Below are 21,776 nucleotides of genomic sequence, written 5' to 3'. Positions count from 1 at the left end.
GCATCAAGTATGCATTACATGAGATTTTACTGCAGTATACCTTTTAGCAGATAACGTAATTTTCACCTAAAGAGGTCATGTTCCAGTGGAACAGCACCATCACAAATTTTTCAGTGTTTTACCACTGTATAGAATTAAGTTACATTTATTCTGTCGGTTTTAATTATTTGTTTTCTCATAAAAAATGGAAGACAACATTTTCTATGCTTGTGTCTTAGAGTACCTCATTATATATTCATAGCCATTCAGGCATGTTGTGAGGATTCAACTCTTTTGTCCTGCACATAATACCAAGTAGACAAGTTACTTTCCTTTCATTATCTATAGAAGATTATGTTCCCCTAGGGAAAACATTTACTAACAAAGCACACTTTTACAGTTCATGTCATGTGCGCAGCTCTATAATGCTGTCAGAATACATTTCAAATGTGTTAATGTTGATGGAAGTATAATATTTGTTATGGTGCCCGTTGTCACTAGGACTGAAGTAATGAAAAATCCAACATTTTGAGCTGTCACCAGAAGGATGGCGGGCAAATCCTCTCAATGTTTTGTAGCGTAACTATCTAAAATTGCATTTCCCTTTCTCTTGGAAGAGATTTCCTTACTTTCTGTTGAGTTTCAATGACAGGAAATGAAAAGAGATTTTCCCAATGAGTCAGGCAGAACAAAAAACACCTGATGGGGTCTTAAATATTCATTACTCCCTCCAACATAAAAAAAAAAAAAAAAAAGATTTGGTTTAGCCATAGGTTAATTGTAACATGTTAATGTCTAGTAAACATAACGGCTAATGCCGCCTACACACGATCAGACTATTTGGCGGACTTAGTCCACCGGACAATTCGACTGTATGTGGGCGCCGTCTGACTTTTTTTTCCCAAAAGTCCGCCGACTTTGAAAGAAGACTTAAATTTGACTCAAAATTGACTCGGCTTTCCGGCGGACAATGGACTAGCCCACACACGGACTAAAGTCCATTCATTTTGAACGTGACTTCAGGTACGACAGGAGTAGCGAAGGAACTCAATGTCGCTGCCTCCATCAGCGAGATTGACACCTTGCGAGCCCCATTTTAAGGGTAACCCCTACGCCGAAAAACAGTCCATACCAGACCCTTATCCGAGCATGCAGCCCAGTCGGTCAGGAAAAGGGGTGGGGACAAGCGAGCGCCCCCCTCCTGAACCGTACCAGGCCGCCTGCCCTCAACATGGGGGGTGCTTTGGGGAAGGGGGGCGCCAACCAACTCCAAAGCACCTTGTCCCCATGTTGATGACGACAAGGGCCTCTTCCTGACAACCCTGGCCGTTGGTTGTTGGGGTCTGCAGACAGGGGGCTTATCAGAATCTGGGAGCCCCCTTTAATAAGGGGGCCCCCAGATCCCAGCCCCCCACCCTATGTGAAGGAGTATGGGGAACATCATACCCCTACCCATTCACCTGGGGGGAAAAGTGTCAATAAAAAAAACACACACAACACAGGTTCTTAAAGTATGTTATTAGGCAGCTCTGGGGGTCTTCTCGCCAGGCTCCTCCACTATCTTCTGCTCTTTTGCTAGCGGAGGAGCCCGGCTTTCTCCTTCGTTGCCATCCGGGGTCTTCTTCCGACTTCTCCCGCTCTTCGGTTCTTCTGAGGAGCTGGAAGAAGATAGCGGAGGAGCCCCGCAGAAGAACCGAAGAAGAGGCCGGAAAGCGCAGAGAAGTCAGAAGAAGACCCCGAAGTCGGAAGAAGACCCCCGGACGGCGGCGACAGAGAAAGCCGGGCTCCTCCGCTAGCAAAAAGAGCGTAAAAAGAGCAGAAGATATCGGAGGAGCCCGGCGAGAAAATCCCTGAAGTCAGAAGAAGACCCCTGGAGCTACTTTAAAAACCTGTGTTGTGTGTTTTTTTATTGACACTTTTTCCCCCAGGTGAATGGGTAGGTGTACGATGTACCCCATACTCATTCACATAGGGTGGGGGGCCAGGATCCGGGGGCCCCCTTATTAAAGGGGGCTCCCAGATTCCGATAAGCCCCCCGCCCGCAGACATAGACAACCAACGGCCAGGGTTGTCGGGAAGAGGCCCTTGTCCTCATCAACATGGGGACAAGGTGCTTTGGGGTGGGGGGGCCGCAGGGCACCCCCTTCCTCAAAGCACCCACCCCCCCCCCCCCATGTTGAGGGCACGCAGCCTGGTATGGTTCAGGAGGGGGGGGGGGCGCTCGCTCGTTCCCACCGAGCGCCTCCGAGTCCGGCGGACAATTTTGAGTCAAGTCTTCTTTTGGGAAGAAAAAGTCAGCCGGAGCCCACACACGGTCGAATTGTCCAAGTCCGCCGGATAGTCTAATCATGTGTACGCGGCATTAGCCGCTATGTTTACAAGACATTAACACGTTAAGCATGTGGTCCTGTGTGGGCAAGTCCGCTCGTTCGGAAAGTCCGGCGGTCCTCCATTGGAAAGTCCGGCAGATTGTCCGCCGTATAGTCTGATCGTGTGTACACGGCATAAGTCCACCTTTAGGAACAAGTGACACCTGTATTTATGGGCTAACATGTAACGTTGCTAAGCAGCCACCCCTAGAGTCTCCCCTCCTGTGACACACGCATGCACCTCTACCTATACATACTCAGCTGCCCCGCCCCCCCACCACACACACCTGTACACACTCAGTCCCCTCCCCCACACACACCTCTACTTATACACACTCAGCTGCCCCCCCCACACACACACCCCTGTACACACTCATTCCCTCCGCCCCACACACACACACCTCTACCTGGGCACACTCAGCTGCCCCCCTCCCCACATACCTGTACACACTCAGTCCCTCCCCCCTCACACACACACACACACACCTCTACCTGTACACATTCAGCTGCCCCCAACCCCCCCCCCCCCCCACACACACACCTCTCTACCTGTACATACTCATCTGCCCCCCCCCCCACACACACACACCTGTACACCATCAGCGGCCGCCCACACACACACACACACACACACACACACACACACACACACACACACACACACTATGCTGCCCCCTCCCCTGTACACAAACAGCCTCCTACCTTCACTTGTAAGGTGGTCTACGTAGTCCCAGGTCCTGTTTCCACATGTCCCTGTGAGACAAAATATAGTACACACGAGGGGTGCAAATGCAGGAAGCAGCCGCTGCTGACATGCACGAATATAGAGCCAGCAGAGCTACAGTGAACCTGCCCTGCCTTGTCCCGTCCCCGATATCTAGCCTGACAACCCCCCCCCCCCCAATGTGCGACATGCAGGGCCCCCCCCCCCCAGGTATGCCATTGAACTGAGGGGTGGGCAAATGTCACTAAGAAAACTAACACAGTGGAGCTCATACTGCAACAGTGCCTAAATGAAGGCCAAATGATAAACAGGCCTATCAATTTGCAAATTGCCATGACCAAGGCGAGGACAACCTGGTGCTCCAGACCACTGCAGATAAGTACTACAAAGTGGAGGAAAGTGCTATCAAAAGGAGCCATGGGTCTCAATCAGCAAATGTAGGAACCACGAAACAATCCATCAAAAGACGAATTAAAACTACCGTATATACTCGAGTATAGGCCGACCCGAATATAAGCCGAGGCCCCCAATTTACCCCCAAAAAACTGGAAAACTTATTGACTCGTGTATAAGCCGAGGGTGAGACATGGCTGTCCATCCCTGTGTGTCCGTCCATCCCTGTGTGTGTGTCCGTCCATCCATCCCTGTGTGTGTGTCCATCCATCCATCCATCCATCCATCCATCCATCCATCCCTGTGTGTGTATCCATCCATCCATCCATCCCTGTGTGTGTGTGTGTGTGTGTGTGTGTGTATTCATCCATCCATCCATCCCTGTGTGTGTGTGTGTGTATCCATCCATCCATCCATCCATCCCTGTGTGTGTGTGTGTGTGTGTGTGTGTGTGTGTGTATCCATCCATCCATCCATCCCTGTGTGTGTGTGTGTGTGTGTGTGTGTGTGTGTGTGTGTGTGTGTGTCCGTGCAGCCTTGTGTGTGTGTCCAGCCTACCTGTGTCCCAAGCCTCCGTCCCGAGCCGCCGTCGTCCCGAGCCTCCTCCGTCCCGTGTCGTGCCGATGGATCGCCGCTCCAGGATCGCCGCTCTTCTCGGCGGCCATTCTACAATTCAAAAGCCGCGCCTCCGCCTCCGCCTGTGATAGGCGGAACACTCAATTTCCCAGCAGCCTGTGTTCCGCCTATCACGGACATCCTCTCATACTCGTCCGTAGTATGAGAATGAACGGATGTCCGTGATAGGCGGAACACTGACTGCTGGGAAATTCAGTGTTCCGCCTATCACAGGCGGAGGCGGAGAAGGAGGCGCGGCTTTTGAATTTTAATGTCCGCCGTCTGTCTGCTCGATACGCTGATCGAGCAGTCAGACAGCGGTGACTCGAGTATAAGCCGAGGGGGCACTTTCAGCCTCAAAAAAGAGGCTGAAAATCTCGGCTTATACTCGAGTATATACGGTATGTGGTAGAATAAGTAACTTGGTCAAAAAAACATTGTTTAACCGCTTCAATACTGGGCACTTCCTGCCCAGGCCAATTTTCAGCTTTCAGCGCTGTCACACTTTGAATGACAATTGCGCGGTCATGCAACGCTGTCCCCAAATGAAATTTTAATAATTTTTTTCACACAAATAGAGCTTTATTTTGGTGGTATTTAATCACCGCTGGATTTTTTTATTTTTTGCTTTAAAAAAAATGTAATAACATAGAAAAAAAAAAAGACAGAACATTTTTAACCACTCCCCCCCCAAAGACATCATACCCTGTTTCCCCTAAAATAAGACCTAGTGTGATTGTCGGTGATAGCTGCAATAAAAGCCCTAGTTAAAGTCCTTGTAGGTCTTCTTTTCAGGGTAGGGCTTATTTTTGAGGAAACAGAGTAGGGCTTATTTGGGTGGTAGGGCTTATATTGCAGCCAACACCAACAATCACGCTAGGTCTTATTTTAGGGGAAACAGAGTATAATGTCTTTGACTTTCAGTGGGAATATCTGAATGATACCTGCAGCTACAGCCACCATTCAGACATCCTTGTTTTCAGCCTGCGATTCTGTGCATCATAAGAATGATCATAGCGGCAGTACCGCCGATTAGTTGTTCTTACAGGAGACGGGAGGGAAGAACTCCCCCCCCCCCCCTCTCACCGCCATCTGGTGCTTCTCCAGGCTCTCCCGTGCCATTGGGGGACCTGGAGACTCACCAGTCATCTCTATGACCGTCGGAGGCCCTTATGATGTCACATCCGGCCCGTGGATGTAAACAAAGCCACGATCGAGGCTGGCGTTCCAGCCTGGAGGAAAGATATGGGGTCTTATTGACCCCGCATTTCTACATAAAGAGGACCTGTCATGAACGATTCCTATTGCAAGGGATGTTTACTTTCCTTGTAATAGGAATTAAAGTGATAAAAAAATCTATTTAAAGAAAGTATAAAAATAGAAAAATAAAAGTAAAAAAAATATAAAAAAACTGTAAAAAACACCCCCGTCTCAGGTAGCTCGTGTTCAGAAGCCAACACACAAATCTCCCTCCCAGCACAACTCCCCATCCCAGCACAAATACCCCACCCTAAACCCCTCAAGCATAAATCACCCTACCAGTACAAATCCTCTCCACCAAATCCCCCTTCCAGCATAACATGCTCCCCATCCTGGAACAATTCCTTTCCCCTCATCCCCTCCAGCACAAATCCTCTTTCCTCCAAGCCCCTCCTTCACAAGTCCTCTACCCAGTTCCATCACAAATCCTCCCACCCAAATCCCCCCTCCCAGTAAATCCCCCCCCCCCCCATACAAATCCATACTTCTCAACCATCCCGGATTCCATGGGCTTTCCAGAGATTTTAACAAAATTCCATTGTCCCATGAATCCACACCTGGAGCCCAGTGCTGGAACAAGTTCTGGCACGTGACTCCACAACCACCTAGCAGGACAGCGCTAGTGTCGTGATCCGGTGGCAAATGGCCTGCATCTCTTGGGGGTGCCACAATTCCAAATGCCATGATCATTGCCTATGTGGCTGCTGGCATCTTTGATTACGGGATGTAAGAAGATATGTGATGCTTTGGAAGAGCAGAGGACTTGTGCTAGCGTGGGGGGGGGGGGGGGGGGGGTGAGAGGTCGAATATATGCTAGGGGAGGTGCTCTGGGAGGGGAGAGGGCTAGTTCTAGCAGGGGGGGTGGATATGTGCTGGGGGGGTGCTTTGGAAAGAGAGAGGGCTAGCAGGGGAGTTAGTTATGTGCTGGGGGGGCGTGGGGGTCAGATATGTACTGGGGGCCCTTTTAGTAAGGAGGAGAAAGGGCTAGTGCTAGCAGAGGTGGGGTCGGATATGTTCTGGGGGCACTTTGGGAAGGGAGAGAGCTAGTGCTAGCGTGGGGGGCGCTTTGGGAAGAAAGGGGGCTAGCAGGGAGGGTGGGAGTGAGTTAGACAGGCTGCTGGTGGGGAGAGGAGGCATACATCAGATGGCCTAGCAGACTTGTTACTTCTAGCGCAGTCCAGTCTACATAAGGTCTCCCGAACAAGACATAATGTCGGGGTCTCAGGCAGTTGGTAATTCGGACCCATCATTCAAAAACCAGTCTAAGAAAGACACCCTCTGAAGACTAACATAGTCACAGAAGAGGATTTAAGTAATGAGATCCTATGGAAGTCTATGGACCTACACGGTCTTTCTTAGGAGGATACTGTACCAGGGTGACCATGTGTGTCTAACCTGCAGACCCAAAGAAGCATATGACCTTTCAGATATTGATACGTCTAGAAATGCCAGCCCATTAAACCAACTGGAACAAGCATAAGAGAGGGCATAAGGTATTGTATAAGCTACAGGTAAGCGGTGAGGAGGGTGTTGTCAGTTAGTTTGCTTTTTCATTTTGATAAAAAGGGGCAGTAACATATTAGGAAGCAACATACAGCGATCAGCCATAACATTATGACCACCCATCTAATATTGAGTATGGCCCCCCCTTTGCTAAAACAGCCCTGACCCATTGAGACATGGACACCAAAGTAACATCCACATGAATGGCAGGACCCATGGTTTCCCAGCAGAATATTGCCCAAAGCATCACAATGCCTCTGACGATTTGCCCTCTTATACGCATCCTGATGCCATCTCTTCCCCAGGTAAGTGATGCGCACACACCCGACCATCCACATGATGTAAAAGAAAACGTGATTCAGACCAGGCCACCTTCTTCCATTGCTCTGTAGTCCAGTTGTGATGTTCGTGTGACCATTGTAGAAGCTTTTATCTGTGGACATTACAGCCCCATTCACAACAAACTGTGATGCCCATTTTTTTTCTGATTTCACTACATCAACTTCATGGACAACATGTTCACTTTCTGCCTAATATACCCCTCAAATTTTCAGATGCCAGTGTAACAAGATATTCCCTTTACCTGTCAGTGTTTATAATGTTATGACTAATGGGTGTATATTGCATATGCAGTTTTCAAGAGTCTGTACCGTCCACATTCTCCAGTTTTGCCCATTTAACACATTTTCTGACAGGTGAATCTACTCCTATTCAAACTTACAAAAGGAGCATCCCTTTCAATCACCTGATTTGCGTCTTGACTCCCCTTCTTAAAGGCCCCCACAAATGGATGTAAAAACATACTCAGCATACTCCAACAGCAACACTGCTTGATAGTACAGAAAAGGAAAAACATCTCCCACCATTCAAGCATGTGCTATACTATCATAACAAATGAATAAAACTCATTTAAACCTTAAAGTGATTGTAAAGTGTTATTTTAAGGAAAAAAAAAGAAAAACATCTTATACTTACCTGCTCTGTTGCAGTGGATTTGCACAGAGCTGCCCAGATCCTCCTCTTCTCAGGTGCCTCCTCTGTGCTCCTGGCCCCTCCCTCCTGTCGAGTGCCCCCACAGCAAGCAGCTTGCTATGGGGGCACCCAAGCCAAGCTGTGGCTCTGTGTGTCCATTCAGACACAGACCTGCGGTTCTCGACCCCTGCCCCTCTCTCTCTCTCCTGATTGGCTGACTTTGATTGACAGCAGCGGGAGCCAAAGGCGCCACTGCTGTGTCTTAGCCAATAAGGAGGGAGAGTCTCGGATGGCCAAGACACTCATGGATATCACTGGACAGAGATGGGGCTCAGGTAAGTATCAGGGGGGCTGAGGGAGCTGCTGCACACAGACAGCTTTTTATCTTAATGCAATAAAACTCATCTCCTCTGATTGCCAGAGGATTTCTTGTTCGGGAGACAAACTGCTGTAGCTTGTTGTTGAATTCGGATGTCAGTAGGTCAACAACTGGCCATCCCCAACGCTAGCAAACTTCCTGGAACACCCCTGGGAGTAGAGACCATTCCCCTGGGCAGATCTGCTGGCAGCTGAGATAATCTGTCTTCCAGTTCTCTCTCGGGATATGGACTGCCAATATAATCGGCCTCTGTTCCTCTGCCCAGGCTAGTATGTGGCTCACTTCTTTCAGAGCTGAACGACTCCTGGTACCACCTTGGTGGTTTATTTAGGCCACTGCAGTGGCATTGACGGACTGAACCCAGATAGGGCAGTCCTGAAGCTCCACTGTCCAGAACCGTATGGCCAGACGTACTACCTGTAATTCCAGGATGTTGATGGGCAGGATCAGTTCCGTCCTTGACCATTTCCCCTGAGCTGCGAGCCCCTCTAGGTTCGTTCCCCAGCCTGAGAGACTGGTATCTGTAGTCCGTACTCTCCAAGTACCGGGAGGAAGGATTTTCCCCATAGGTTCTGATACTGCAACCACCAGTTTATGCTTAAGCGTGTCCGAGGAGGTAAGAACATTGGATAATTCAGGGCTTGTCCTCTTCTGTTCCAAGCCAACAAAATGTCTTGTTGTAAAGGCCTGGGATGGAACTGGGCATAGGGCACTGCCTCAGAGGACACCATCCTCCCTAGAAGACTCATACAGAGCCGAATGGGGGGGTTGTCTGGTGCACCTGATCCTTCAGGGCACAGATCTTTACGGGTGGCAAAAATACCCTTGCTTGGACTATATCCAAGATCAGACTTAAATACTTAAGATATTGAGCTGATTGCTTTTTTGGTATTTATGATCCAACCTAAGCTTTACAAATACCGCACTGTGGAAGTTATGCTCTGTTCTAGAGCCTGTAGTGAGTGATCTCTGAGCAGGAGGTCGTGCAGATATCCGAGCACCAAGATCCCTTGGGCCCTTAAAAGATCCAGTACTAGGACCTTTGTGAATACCCGGGGAGCTGTAGCAAGCCCGATGTGTAGAGCCACAAACTGAAAAGGACGTTCCTCTACTGCAAATCGCAGGAACCTTTGATGAGACTGAAAGATAGGTATGTGTAAATACACGTCTTTTATATCGATGGCAGCTAGAAAGTCTCCCATCTGGGGTGAGGCTACTACTGAGTGGACAGACTCCATCTGAAAGGACTGGATCAGTAGATACTGGTTCAGGGATCTTGGGTCCAAAATGGACCTTGTGTCCCCATTTGGTTTTTGAAATCCTAAACAGGTTTGAGTAAAATCCTGTGCCCCTTTCTTAAACAGGAACCTCTACAATCTCTTGATGCACTAAATTATGTAGTGCCTGCAGCAATAAGTCTCTTTTTGCAGGATCCGAGGAAACTCTGGATCTTAGAAACCTCTGAGGGGGAACCGCTCGTCCTGAAATATTGTTCTCCAAATATCTGCAAAGTGCAGCAACCTTGCCCCCACCCAATAGAGTGGTGACATCCCCTCAAAAGGAGGGCTTGGTGCTGGTTTTAGAAGGGTTTTGGACCCAGGGCTTTTTCTACCTTAGCATTGCAGCTTGTCCCTGGCTCTAGCGCCCTGTTGGTGGCAGAACTGCCTTGGCGCTGAGACACTTGGGGAAGTAGTCCCTAAGGTTTAAATGAGGGATGCCTGGTGCTTTCCTTCACAGGCAGTAGAGAGAACTTCCCTGCAGAAATCTTTTGGATATACATGTCCAAATGATCACCAAATAAACGTTCCCCATGAAAAACCTGCCAATAACTTTTCACAAGGAAGCTCGGCTGACCAGTTCTTAAGCCATAAAAGTCTGCGCATATGTACAGACAAGAGAGTCAAACGAGAAGCCTGCTGTATTGAATTATTTAACCACTTCAGCCCCGGAAGGATTTACCCCCTTCCTGACCAAGCCCTTTTTTTCAATACAGCACTGCATCGCTTTAAAGTGGTTGTATAGTCATTTTTTTAACTTTTACCTACAGGAAAGCCTATAATAAGGCTTACCTGTAGGTAAAAAAAATATCTCCTAAACCTGTACGGTTTAGGAGATATTCCACTCTGTATGCGCCACTGACTGCAGCAGCGCATGCACACAAGGGGACCCTGCCGGGATGAAATCTCCCGCGCGCATGCGCGGGAGTGACAATATCGCGGCTCCGGCCACTCGCAGCGCCGGAGCCACGATACCCGGAAGAAACGCTGAGGGAGCATGTCATATATATATATATATATGTATTTCTTCCACAGTTTAGGCCAATATGTATTCTTCTACATATTTTTGGTAAAACTCACAATAAGCGTAGATTGAATGGTTTATGCAAAAGTTATAACGTCTACAAAATAGGGAATACATTTCTGGCATTTTTATTAATTTATTATTTATTATTATTAATGGCAGCGATCTGCAATTTTTATTGTGACTGCAACATTGTGATGGACAGATCTGACACTTTTGGCACTATTTTGGGACCAATGTTATTTATACAGCGATCAATGCTATAAAAATGCACTGATTACTGTGTAAATGTCACTAGCAGAAAAGGGTTAAACACTATGGGTGATCAAGGGGTTAACTGTGTTCCCTCAGAATGTTCTAACTCTGTAGGGCAGGGGTCTCAAACTGGTGGCCCTCCAGCTGTTGCAAAACTACAAGTCCCATCATGCCTCTGCCTGTGGGAGTCATGCTTGTAACTGTCAGGCTTGCAATGCCTCATGGGACTTGTAGTTTTGCAACAGCTGGAGGGCCACTAGTTTGAGACCTCTGCTGTAGGGGGATAGAACATGACAGAGATCCCTGCTCACGATCACTGGGAGCAGTAGATCCCGGTCACGTTGCTAGGCAATGCCTTGCCTCTCCACGCCATTATTGCGGGCCACCAGTAGACAGCGTATATCAGCGTAAGCCGGATGGCAAGTGGTTAAGGCGTCACAGTTTTCAAGGAATACCCGTCTTATTTTCAGGCAGATTATCCTCCCGGCTAGGCGTGTCAGGCCATCTGACTTGATCCTTTACGGACTGGCAGATACCAATTGCTGTAACAGCTGGCTGAATAGCTGAACTGGCCAAAGAAGAGGAAGCTTTTAATAAGGACTCCCATTTTTGTCAACAGCCCTGTGCGTTATCTACCGGATAAGTTAAGTTCTCGTTTAACCACTTGCCAACCACTGCATGCACAATGGCAGCGGTGGGCAAATGGGCATACCTGTACATCCCCTTTAAGAGACAGGACTAGCAGGCGCGATCCCGCCGCGATCAGTGTGACCGCGCCCGCGGGACCAGCAGACTCAATCGTGTCAGGGAGCCTTTTTAAACAAGACATTTCCCTGTTCTGCCTTGTGACATGACAGAGATCACTGCTCGCTGTAATGCGAGTTGAAGCCCATCCCTCCCACAGTTAGAATCACTCCATAGGACACATGCAACCCCTTCATCGCTCCCTAGTGCCATTTACACAGTAATCAGTGCATTTTTATAGCACTGATGGCTGTATAAATGACAATGGTCCCAAAATAGTGTCAAAAGTGTCTCATGTGTCCACCATAATGTCGCAATCCCGATAAAAATCACAGATCACAGCCATTACTAATAAAAAAAAAAATCATAAAAATGCCATAAAAATTTTCCCCTATTTTGTAGACGCTATAACTTTTGTGCAAACCAATCAATGTACGCTTAATGCGTTTTTGCTGAGGAAAAAAATTATTTATATATTTTTGGGGATATTTATTACAGCAAAAAGTAAATATTGTGTTTTTTTCCCAAATTGTCGCTCTCTGTTTATAGTGCAAAAAATAAAAATCGCAGAGGTGATCAAATACCACCAAAAGAAAGCTCTATTTGTGGGGGGGGGGGGGGGGGAGAAGACACCAATTTTGTTTTGGGTGCAATGTCACACAATCGCGCAATTGTCAGTTAAAGCGACGCACTGCCAAATCGCAAAAAGTGCTCTGGTCAGGAAGGGGGTAAAATCTTCCGGGGCTGAAGCGGTTAAGGAACAGACTGCTGCATCTATGGCTTGTATGCTCCACTTCTTAAACTTTTCATCCATGGGATATAAAAGGGAAAAACTTTTTAGGAGGAACAAAAATCCTGTCAGTATGTTCCCAATCAGTATACACCGCCTGTTCCAACAGAGGGTGTAAGGGGAAGGTCTGTGCGACATGAAGAGGCCTCAGGGACCCCAAAGAGGACCAGGGGGGCTCAGTAACCTCTGTAAGAGGCAACTTAAAGGTAGAACGAACCATCTTGATAAGAGTCTGATTCCAAAGCATATGCAACTGAGAGGCAGACATCAACTGAATATCATCTTGCTCCAGATTGCTCAGAAGCAGACGCTCTCCACAGAATCCTGAGTTTTTTAGCTCTTCCCCATCCTCAACTTATTCCTGCTCCAAACTAGGAGGCTCCAGGGAGGGGAATCTGTCAAACTTCTTGCCGTCCTGTGGGATGGAGGCAGTCATGTCAGCAATCCTGTGCTCTAACCCGGCTAGGACCAAGGACAGTTCATCCTTGGTGATAAAGGGTGAAGCAGCAGCGTTGACTGTAGGTACAATACCAGATAGGTGCAGCGGCTCAGATTGCCAGAAGCCTCTGGCCCTTCAGGGGATACAACACTAGGGATACAACTAGGTTCACCAGGAACTACTGACAACATCGGTGTGTCCTTCCCTGTAGTTTTAGTCCCGCTCCTCTTTTTTGAAGACATTTACAAGCCACAAAAAGAGAGTACCTGGGTGTAGTAGTAACACACCTCAGAAGGGAGATCCTTTAACCACTTAGGGACCAGGCCTCTTTTTCAGATTTGGTGTTTACATGTTTAAAACAGTTTTTTTTTGCTAGAAAATTACTTAGAACCCCCAAACATTTTATATATTTTTTTTCTAACACCCTAGAGAATAAAATGGTGGTCATTGAAATACTTTTTTTCACACCGTATTTGCGCAGCGGTCTTACAAGCGCACTTTTTTGAAAAAAAAAACAAACACTTTTTTGAATAAAAAAATAAGACAACAGTAAAATTAGCCCAATTTTATTTTATATTGTGAAAGATAATGGTACGCCGAGTAAATCGATACCCAACATGTCACGCTTCAAAATTGCACCCGCTTGTGGAATGGCGTCAAACTTTTAGCCTCAAAAATCTCCATAAGCGACATTTAAAAAATTCTACAGGTTGCATCCAGAGGAGGTCTAGGGCTAGAATTATTGCTCTCGCTCTATCGATCGCGGCGATACCTCACATGTGTGGTTTGACCACCGTTTTCATATGTGGGCGCTACTCACGTATGCGCTCGCTTCTGTGCGCAAGCTCGTCGTGACGGGGTGTTTTTAAAAAACTTTTTTTTTTTTCTTATTTATTTTAATTGTTTTTATTTATTTTTACACTGTTTTTAAAAAAAATTATCACTTTTATTCCTATTACAAGGAATGTAAACATCCCTTGTAATAGAAAAAAGCATGACAGGTCCTCTTAAATATGATATCTGGGGTCAAAAAGTCCTCAGATCTCATATTTGGACAAAAAAAAAAAAAAAAAAAAAAACAGAAAACAAAAAAAATGACATTTAAAAAAAATATACCTTTAAGGAGGTATGGGCGGAAGTGACGTTTTGACGTCGCTTCCGTCCTCCTATGGTATAGAGACGAGTGGGGGCCATCTTAGCCTCACTCGTCTCCATACCCAGCTAGAAAAAGGACCCGATTGCCTCCGCCGCTACCGACGGGTCCGGTAAGCGGCGGAAGGTGCGGGAGGGCGGCAGGAGGGGGGGTGTCACCTCTCCCGCCACCGATAGCGGTGATCTCGCGGCGAATCCGCCGCTGAGACCACCGTTATTGTACAGATGACCGGTGCCTGAAGAGATGGATATCTCGGTTGTGGCAGCAGCTGCTGTCGTTACCGAGATATCCCTCTTCAAAAATAGGACGTACATCGGCGTGCGCTGGTCGTTAAGTGGTTAATAGTGCTCACTAGGGATGAGCTGAACACCCCCGGTTCGGTTCGCACCAGAACTTTCGAACGGACCCCGCGTTCGTTACGAACGTTAGAACCCCATTGAAGTCTATGGGACTCGAATGTTCGAAATGGAAAGTGCTAATTTTAACGGCTAATATGCAAGATATTGTCCTAAAAAGGGTTTGGGGACCTGACTCCTGCCTCAGGGGACATGGGTCAATGCAAAATAAAGTTTTAAAAACGGCCGTTTTGGCGGGAGCACTGATTTTAATGACGATTAAAGTGAAAAAAAAAAGTGAAATATTCCTTTAAATATGGTGCCTGGGGGGTGTCTGTAGTTTGCCTGTGAAGTGCCACGTGTTTCCCATGTTTAGAACAGTCCCTGCACAAAATGACATTAAACGGAAATAACACCATTTAAAACTGCTTGCGGTTTTAATGTTATATCTGGTTCCTGCAATATGGTTGAAAATCATTCAGAAAAATGGCATGGGTAGCCCTCCCTGCCCATTACCAGCCTATTTGGGTCTTGTACGCATATTAAGGGGAACCCTGTACCCATATTAAAAAAAGGAAATGCGTGTGGCCCCCCAGGCCCTATATACTCAGAACAGCAGTATACAGGCGGTGCAAACAAGACAGGGACTGTGTAGGTTTGTTGTGTTAAGTTGAATCTGTTTGTAATTTTCAACTGGTACATTTTTAAAGTGTAGCTCCAGTCAAAAAAACTATTTTTAAGCTTTTTGGAAAACATAGGGAAGGGTTATCACCCCTGTACAATTTGTTTTGTCGTCCATCTTTTTTCATCTCACTTTCTGCTGTCTCCTTGCGTTTGTAAGTTGGATGTTTGAAAGTAGGGGCTATATGCTCTGCAGAAATGGCAGAACAAGGTGTTGGTTTTGCCACAACATTGTAAGCCCTCAAAGTGACTCTTGGTGGGCGCTGGAGCGCCCTGCTGTGAACGATTATATCAAGAATTGTAATTACATGCCATTGTTGAACAGTGGTAGAAAAATTGACCTTTGGTGGTTGTGGTGCTGGTGCCACAACACTATAAGTCCTCACCGTTACTCTGGGTGGGCACAGGAAGGGGCCCTCCTGTGAAATATTATATCAAGAATTGTAATTACATGTCCCTGTTAAACAGGGGCAGAAAAATTGGGCCTTAGGCACTGCTGCTGGTGCCACCACACTGCAACCTCTCCCATATACTCTAGTTTTATTGCAGGAATTAGCCCTGCTGCAAAGCATTGCATCAAAAATTGTACTTAAAACGCCCCTGTTAAACAGGGGCAGAAAAATTGGGCCTTAGGCACTGGTGCCATCACACTGCAACCTCTGCCATATACTCTAGTTTTATTGCAGGAATTAGCCCTGCTGCAAAGCATTGCATCAAAAATTGTACTTAAACGCCTCTGTTAAACAGGGGCAGAAAAATTGGGCTGCTGGCATCACCCAGAACCAAAAATGTTCTTCCAACATATCAGCGGAGGAGGAAGAGGATAGACAATCAACATAACAGGACAGTCACTCAGCATCAGCATAGGCAGTCTTGAAGGGATGTGATATTTCAAAAAAAAATTATTCGGTTACATCAGCTTCAGGTGCTTGGTAGCTGTGGGTGATCCAAGACTGATTCATCTTGATGAAGGTCAGTCGATCAACTGATTCGGTGGACAGGCGCACCCTGTGATCGGTAACAAAGCCACCAGCAGCACTGAAGGTGCGTTCCGAAAGAACGCTGGATGCAGGACAGGCCAGTAGCTCAATTGCATACTGTGCAAGCTCTGGCCAGTGATCCATCCTCAAGACCCAGTAAGCCAGAGGATTTTCGGTGGGAAAGGTGTCCAAGTCTGACCTTGCCCCTAGGTATTCCTGCACCATGTAAATTGGACGCTGGCGATGGGTGCTGGAACCAATCATACCTTGGGGCTGCGGACTAAAAAATTGTCTGAAAGCATCAGTCAGACGGCCACCTTCTCCACCGCTCCTTCTGACTGATGCCTCAGCAACACGTTGTCCAGGACCAGGAGTTTGTGACCTCCCAGTCTCTGGGAACGCGTTGCACAGAGCTTTCTGCAAGGCCTCCCGGAGATGTCTCATCCTCTGCTCCCTCTGCGATGGCAAGATAAGGTCGGCAACCTTACCCTTGTACCGTGGATCAAGGAGAGTGGCCAGCCAGTAATGGTCCCTCTCCTTGATCCGAAGAATACGAGGATCCTTCCGCAGGCTTTGCAGGATCAGGGAGGCCATGCAGCGTAGGTTAGCTGAGGCATTCGGTCCGGAGTCCTCTGGGTCACTAAGGACAACATGATCCGCAACTACCTCCTCCCAGCCACGTACAAGTCCACGTGTTTCTTGGGACTGTAAATCATCCCTATAAGACTGCTGCTGCTGATGCTGAGTGCCAGCCTCCACCTCCATGCTGACACAATCATCCTCCTCCTCCTCCTCACCCTCTTCCTGTGTGATGGGTGGCACAGCAGGAACACTGTCTGGATAAAGGGGGCCTTGAGAGGCAAGGAAGTCCTCCTCTTCCTGCCTCTGTTCTGCCTCAAGTGCCCTGTCCATTATTCCACGCAGCGTATGCTCCAAGAGGTGGACAAGAGGTACAGTGTCACTGATGCATGCACTGTCACTGCTCACCATCCTTGTGGCCTCCTCAAACGGTGACAGGACAGTGCATGCATCCCTGATCATGCCCCACTGGCGTGGTGAGAAAAAACCAAGCTCCCCTGACCCTGTCCTGGTGCCGTAGTCGCACAGGTACTCATTGATGGCCCTCTGCTGCGTGTGCAGCCGCTGCAGCATGGCCAATGTTGAGTTCCATCTGGTGGGCATGTCACATATAAGGCGGTTCTTGGGCAGGTTCAACTCCTTTTGGAGCTCAGCCAGCCGAGCACAGGCATTAAATGATCGGCGGAAATGCACACAGACTTTCCTGGCCTGCTTCAGGACATCATGTAAGCCGGGGTACCTGCCCAAGAACCGCTGCACCACCAGGTTAAGGACGTGAGCTACACAGGGCACATGGGTCAGTTGTCCCTGTCGGAGGGCGGAGAGGAGGTTGGTGCCATTGTCGCAAACCACCATTCCTGGCTTAAGCTGGCGTGGCGCCAACCACCTCTCGGCCTGCCCCTGCAGAGCTGACAAAACATCCGCCCCAGTGTGGCTCCTGTCCCCCAAAAAAACCAGCGCAAGCACGGCATGGCATCATTTTGCCTGCGTACTTGCGTAGCCCCTGCAACGCCTACGGAGCACCGCTGGTTCTGAGGACAGAGCACTGGAAGAGGCCATGGAGGAAGAAGAAGAGGAGGGGGTGGAAGAGAGAGGTGTGTCACAACCAATAGTAGCATTTTGGAGGTGTGGCGGTGGAACAACCTCCAACACTACTGCACCTTGTCCTGCATCCTTCCCAGCAGCCAGAAGAGTGACCCAATGGGCCGTGAAAGACAGGTAACGTCCCTGTCCATGCCTGCTGGACCATGAGTCAGCGGTAATATGCACCTTACCGCTGACCGCCCTGTCCAGCGAGGCAAGGACATTGCCTTCCACATGCCGGTAGAGAGCCGGAATCGCCTTCCGTGAGAAAAAGTGGCGTTTGGGGACCTGCCACTGAGGAACCGCACATTGTACAAACTCACGGAAGGGGGCCAAGTCTACCAACTGAAAAGGCAGCAGTTGAAGTGCTAGCAATTTAGCCAAGCTAGCATTCAACCGCTGGGCATGTGGATGGCTGGGAGTAAACTTCTTCCGCCGGTCCAGCAGCTGGGGCAGGGACATTTGCCTGCTATAATCGGATGTGGATGTACCACTAGCAGAGTTCCCGAAAGCACTTGGCTGTGACACACCTAATTCTACACCTTCATTCCTCTCAGAGCAGGTTTCAGAGAGGACTGAAGGTCTAGTGGGGTTGGAGATGCCAGCTGATGAGGGGCAAGGAGAGGTCCGCTTTGTTCTTTGGTGTGGGTCTTTGAGGTACGCTTGCCAACGAGCTGCATGGCAGGTCAACATATGTCTGGTCAAGCATGTGGTGCCCAAGCGGCTGATGTTTTGGCCACGTGAGATACGCTTGAGACATATGTTGCAAATAGCAGCGGTGCGATCTGATGCACTCGTCTCAAAAAAGGCCCACACCAAAGAACTTTTAGAATAACGCGCAGAGGAAGCGCTCTGCGCAGGCGGAGCTCTGCGGTGTGATTCAGTCGGTGTGCTGCCCCTAAGCTGGCCCCCGGAGGGCATCCTGCCTCGTTGGACATGTGCCTCCTCCTCCTCCTCCTCCTCCCTCCTTCCAGGCACCCACGTGGAGTCAGTGCCCTCATCATCCCCTCCCTCTTCATCGCTGTAGCAAACCTGGCAGTATGCTGCAGCTTGTGGAACATGACTGCCAGATTGCTGTCCTTCTTGAGCATCCCCTCTCTCTGCGCTCACGCTACTGCCTTCCTCTAGCTGAGTGTCATCATCATAGCCCACCAAACACTGGGCATCCTCCTGGAGCATGTACCCAACACTGTGCTCAAAGAGTTCAGGAGACTCCTCAGGAGGACGTGGTGGGTCTAGGGAAGGAGTCACTGATGATGACATTGAGAGGAGGGAAGACGATGTGTTGGCAGCTGCTTTGCTACTACCCTGAGACTGGGTGAGAGAGGATGAGGAGGATGAAGAGGGCTTGGTCATCCACTCTACCAAGTCGTTGGCATGTTGCGGTTCAACATGTCCAGCTGCCGAAAAGAAGGACAAGCATGTCCCATGGCCACGTGCTGATGACAATGCACCGCGTCCACGACCAGCACTGTTGTCTCTAGACACAGAGCCTGCTTGCCCTCTTTTATCGGCTCGCGCCTGTCTGCCTCTCCTTGCTGGCCTTCCAGACATGGTAATGGCCTGAAGGGAGTTGTGTAAAACAGTAGTTGGGTAGTTTATATTGTGCTGGAGGCACACAACACCCACTAACTCCTGCAGATGCCTTTTTTATAGAACAGCAGAGATAAACGGGTATATACAGATGTATACTGTGCTGTGCTGGAAGCACACACAACTTCCAATAACTCCTGCAGATGGCAATGGGGCCCAAATAGAGAACAGCTATGTAGGTGGATTATAGCGGTATGTACTGGGTACAGAGCACGCAGACAGCACGCACTATCTCCTGACACTACTGACTGCAAGCTCGATTATTAAAGCTAGATCACTAGCTATATAGGTGAGGTGAATATCACGGTGTATACTGCGGTCAGGGCACGCAGACAATAACCAGAAAACAGCAGAGTTAAAGGGGTATATACAGATGTATACTGTGCTGTGCTGTGCTGGAAGCACACACAACTTCCAATAACTCCTGCAGATGGCAATTGGGCCCAAATAGAGAACAGCTATGTAGGTGGATTATAGCGGTATGTACTGGGTACAGAGCACGCAGACAGCACACACTATCTCCTAACACTACTGACTGCAAGCTCTATTATTAAAGCTAGATCACTAGCTATATAGGTGAGGTGAATATAGTGGTGTATACTGCGGTCAGGGCACAGACAATAACCACTACACAAGAGCAAGATAGGAAATCAGCCAAAAACGATTGGTGTGTAACTGTGTTGAAGGTACACAGAACACCCACTGCTTCAGATGCCAACACACTAGACGAGGCCGCCTCAAAGGCGGCCTTATATAGTGTGGGGCGTGCACTACACAGCCTGAGCTATGATTGGCCACAGGCAGGATGCCTGTGGCCAATCATGGCTCTTCTCGCTGCTGGCGCTGCGATTGGCCAAGCATGCGGGGTCACAGTGCATGCTTGGCCAATCATGAGCCAGCAATGCATTGCGCCATCGCAGTGCATTGTGGTCCGCGCGCGCCATACGAATTTTGACGCGAACGGACCAAGAGTTCGGATTTCGCCGAACGCCCGAACAGCCAATGTTCGAGTCGAACGTACGTTCGACTCGAACACGAAGCTCATCCCTAGTGCTCACCAAGCCCCTATTCAGCAATCCTGCTAAGCACCTTTAGCCTGCCAAGCAACACCTGGTAACTTACGTGACCAGGGTAAGGAGAAATGAACCGTTAAAAAGGCCTGGTTCAGAGCCTGCTCTGTGTCCCACAGCTGCCTTTTGGAAGCGCTGCATGCTTGGCATACACAGCTTAAATAAGCTGGCTGTGCGCTGGAATGTTCTGCGTGTGTATGTGCGCGGTCCCAGCGAATGAGCATGGCTGTATTCGCCTATGACGCAAATCTTCGTGCACCCAGATAAAATCTACGGCGCATGTGCGGATTTCATGGCCGCCAACAAACTGCCTAGCACTGCAGTGCTCTTGCGAATGCATGTGCACCATGGCGAACCAAGGTGAAATGGCGCACCGTCGTATACAGGTAAAAAACAGCCAGGCACAAGCAAAAAAAAAAAAAAAAAAAAAAAAAAAAAAGGTACACTTTGCAAACACCCACCGCTACCCCAAAACTCCCCTCGTATGGTCACTGCACACAAGTGTCCAGCCTCTAGCTAGCTTGACTGATTGTTGCAATCACTGGGACACCCCAGAATAAGTAAATAAAAGGGTTTTCATATACCCGTCCAGGAGCAGGGCAGCTTAGGAAACCAAGAGCCCAATCCTCACCCATCATGGCGGGTTTCTGTCAGTTGAGGAACTTTAAGAACTGGGTGCCTTTTCATGTTTAGGGTCCACTCCCTTGAACCTGTACAGCACCCTGCAGGAATGCCTCCAGGATTCCAGCGCCCGGAGGTCGCATTACAGGCAAAACCTTGCAGGATCTTAAGTCTTCTTTGCGAGGCTCGGGTACCATTTATCTAAGCATATAGAGCCTGTGTCAAATGGATCAGATCCCTTGATTCATTTAAGAACCGTTTGTGGGGCTAGAGACCTGGAGCTCAGAGGGCTTAAAAAAACATGCCATCCACCTTGCAGACACTGGTAAAAAAAAAAACTACTTCCTGTAGTGGATCACTTCCTGTTTAAAGACCTTTGGTCTACCAGTGTCCATTCACCTGGAGATGAAGTATAAACCAGTACGTAATGAATATTGGCCTAACTCTGTGTCCGATGATGTATGAAAAAGAAATTAAGTCTCTTTCTGCAGTCCATACCTCTTATTACAAGAAAGTGTTCTGCTGCATTGGAAAATACAGCTTGGCATTGCATACCACAGCTTGGCATTGCATGTTATTATTAAAGTGGTTCAGAGGGGCATAATTCCCCCAGGCCCTCCCCCCACTCTTACCTGAGCCCGATCCAATCCAGTGATGTGTATGAAAGCAGTGCCGCTCGGTGAGCCGTGTCGCCTGCTCTGTGTATATAGCCGCTTTCCTTGGGGGCACTCACCAAAGAAGAAGGGCCTGAAGCACCAGCGGGGGACCCTAGACAAGAAGGATTGGGGCTGCTTTGTGCAAAACCATTGGCCCAAGCAGGCAAGTATACCATGTTTGTTATTTTAATGAAAAAGACGAAGGTTTAATGTTACTTTAACCACTTCAGTCCCAGAAGGATTTACCCACTTCTTGACCAGGCCATTTTTTGCAATACGGCACTGCATCACTTTAACTTACA

At 48.5% G+C, this 21,776-nt stretch overlaps 1 protein-coding gene across 2 annotated transcripts in view; it reads right to left on the bottom strand.

Annotated features, from left to right (window-relative positions):
• FRMD1 (FERM domain containing 1) overlaps positions 1-21,776 on the bottom strand; it is a 115,029-nt gene that overhangs the window by 35,042 nt on the left and 58,211 nt on the right. The window lies entirely within an intron of this gene.

The sequence above is a fragment of the Lithobates pipiens genome, unplaced genomic scaffold (genome assembly GCF_037356315.1).
Source record: "Lithobates pipiens isolate NorthernLeopardFrog02 unplaced genomic scaffold, aLitPip1_a1.2 Scaffold_18, whole genome shotgun sequence".
Classification (NCBI taxonomy): domain Eukaryota; kingdom Metazoa; phylum Chordata; class Amphibia; order Anura; family Ranidae; genus Lithobates; species Lithobates pipiens.
Note: the sequence above shows the minus strand (reverse complement) of the source record. Positions and strands in the feature narration are given on the sequence as shown.